The sequence below is a fragment of the Grammomys surdaster genome, unplaced genomic scaffold (genome assembly GCF_004785775.1).
Source record: "Grammomys surdaster isolate TR1022 unplaced genomic scaffold, NIH_TR_1.0 111501, whole genome shotgun sequence".
In the NCBI taxonomy this organism is placed as follows: domain Eukaryota; kingdom Metazoa; phylum Chordata; class Mammalia; order Rodentia; family Muridae; genus Grammomys; species Grammomys surdaster.
Window position 1 is genome coordinate 5,916 of NW_021611430.1, and position 2,773 is coordinate 8,688.

Genomic DNA, 2,773 nt, shown 5'->3' on the forward strand with positions numbered 1-2,773 from the left:
TCATCCAAAAAAAAAAAAAAAAAACGAAACAACACAACATCATGAGCATCCTTGAATCGAAACCTAAAATTTACCTAGGTTTTCATTTTCATTAATCTTTGTCATTAAAAAATTCAGTTACGCTTGCATACAAAATGACACACACAATTACATTTGTGTATCCATGTATGTGTCTGTGTGTGTGTGTGTGAACACAGTCACCTGCATGCACACTGATTACTTTCTTGCCTGCAGAAGCCTCTACAATGCCATGATATTACTGTAATTATGCTCACAGTTCTGTCAGAATGAATGAATAATCATGCAAATCTGGCCAGAAGCTCTCAATTCTGTTTTTGGTCAGGGGGCTTGGGGAAGTGTCTATTCCTTTTCCAGTAACTGGATGCCCGACAGTTTTGGCTCAAAAGAAGAAAGGGAGAAACAGTGGGGAAAAACAGAGAGCACATATCAGCCATATTCACCAGAGACCAGCTGGGATTATACAGGAGAGATAGAAAGGATTGACAAAGGGAAGAAATTGTGTAAAAGGAGACAAAAGTACTGACCAGGAGAAGGATGGTCTTAGTGGCTCTGGACTCAGGGGACGATCTAGAAGAAGCATTGGTTCTTGACATGTATTTCATCATCTGCTTGTGCCTGTACAGTGTGAGAACCATGGACCCACTGGACCATAGCATGAGCCCCAGCAGAACTATATCAGGGCCGGACAGTAATATTGCATAAAGGATGTCACTGGTTGGATCATGCCGCACAACATAGCAGTATATAAAAGATTTCAGGTTTTTTGTGCTTTCATTGCCATGTTTTGCCCTCATGTGCACAAAACATATGCTGCTTGTAAATAAATAAATTACCCAGTTGAGGTACACAGAACAACAAATGAATTTGTGTATTCTTACCTTAAATTCTGAACACCTGGAGATCCTGAAGCTGATGATGACTGCCTGAAACACACTAAGAAATGAAGTGCTGCCAATACAAGAACCCCTAGAGACTTTGTATACAAAAAAAAAAAAACCATTTGCATCCCATATCGCTGAAAATGTCTTTAAACCCAATAAAGGATATTGTCTTGGGCACACCTTTACACAGTAATGTTAAGATGTTGGCTACAATCAAGTGCATCAGAACCAAGTCTGTAGACTTTAACCTATACCTTGTTAGATAAATATATGTATAGTGGCATAGAAGAGTAAAATTCCCTGGAATTCCAATTATAGTCAGAGAGAAGAAAGTCATTCCTAGAAGCAACTCACTGGTTTCCATCCTGTCATGGCAAAGTGAAGCTGGAGACACAGTCACCATTCTCTCTTCCCAATGAATTCACTAGATATATTCAACATGTAGGGCATCTACCACTTTGGCATAATTTCTACACATAAAGGTGATTGAATGAGGCCTCAAAGCATTTGGATATCTCTAGGTTCATACTGTGTGAATTGTGTGAAAACCTAACAATGACTCATTAACAGGAGAAGCAGAAAAATATCTGTAAGAGTCCTGGCTCATGTTTGAAATAAAGCAATGAACCCATCAAATCAAGTAGCCAGTAGTCATATGGCATTAATTTAACTCTGGGAAATAAACACAAATCCATAGAAAGTAAAGTAATTGGGCAACAAGATTATTATGAAGGGAAGATCATATATTATGTTTGTATCATCAAGTTAAGTGATGAGATATTTAAGGATATAAGAGTTGAGTTTTGTAATTTAGGCTATAATTCTCACTAGCATTTTGATAACATAAGCTTCAAACACTATCACAGGTGGAAAAAGATTACTACAACAATAGACATTAATGTTTAAAATATTTAGGAGGAGAGGGAAAGTAAGTAGTGAGAAAACAATATCCTATAGATCTCGTCTATGGGGCCAGTTTTTCTGCTTTTAATTTCCTATACAGGTAATAAGGAATCTTATATTTGATGTCAACGTTTGCACTATGTGCTTAATATTTAATTCTAGTAGTTGAAGTCAGAACGAAATAAAATTTATAAATGTACTTTCTATATTCACAGAAATAATACTGGAATTCATTATTCAATTATTATCATTTCAAACTGGTAGGAACCCTATTTTCATTAATCACATTCTCTGAAACAGAAACAAAGTTTTGTTCAAATGAGACTAGCAGTCATGTGTAATTTCTGGTAGAACTGATTGGTTTCTGGAACATATTCCACAAATCTCTTCAAAGGTGAACTTATAGTAGTTGTACCCGTAGAAGTCCTGTAAATGTACAATGCATATTACATGGAAAATCAGGTTATTAATGTGTGGATTTTTCAGTTTAAAGTATCAGAGATGGGAAGTGGCATGTTGGTTTTCAAATATGAACCAGTGGTAGCTAAATAAACACTTTCTGTGTATAAATCAATAGAAATACTTTTGGTTCACATATACATTAACATTTCCCCTGATTTTTATGATATTCCCTATTGAGTGGACACTAGTTTTTAAAAAAATCCATCATTCATAGATTTTGTTTTGTTATGAATGCATTCATATAATAATAGCTCTGCCTTGTTTTCTATACAGTTTCTTCAAAACAATTAAGAGAGAGAGCGAGAATTAGGATTGCCCAAGGATAAAGCCCTTATTGTAAGCCTTAAATTTACCAACATACTAGTAACACAAATTTCCCTTACTAGGTTTTACTTATATATTTTAATGCAAATGTATGCGGAGAGTTTGTAGTAATAATGAAATGAGGTCTTCAGTTCGAGATGCACTGAGTCAGGGGGACACTGAATTGGTTGAAGGAAGAAAGA

At 35.6% G+C, this 2,773-nt stretch overlaps 1 pseudogene; it reads right to left on the reverse strand.

Annotated features, from left to right (window-relative positions):
• Positions 1–323: 323 nt before the first annotated feature.
• On the reverse strand, positions 324–1,266 carry LOC114635540 (annotated as a pseudogene).
• Between the last annotated feature and the right edge of the window lie 1,507 nt (positions 1,267–2,773).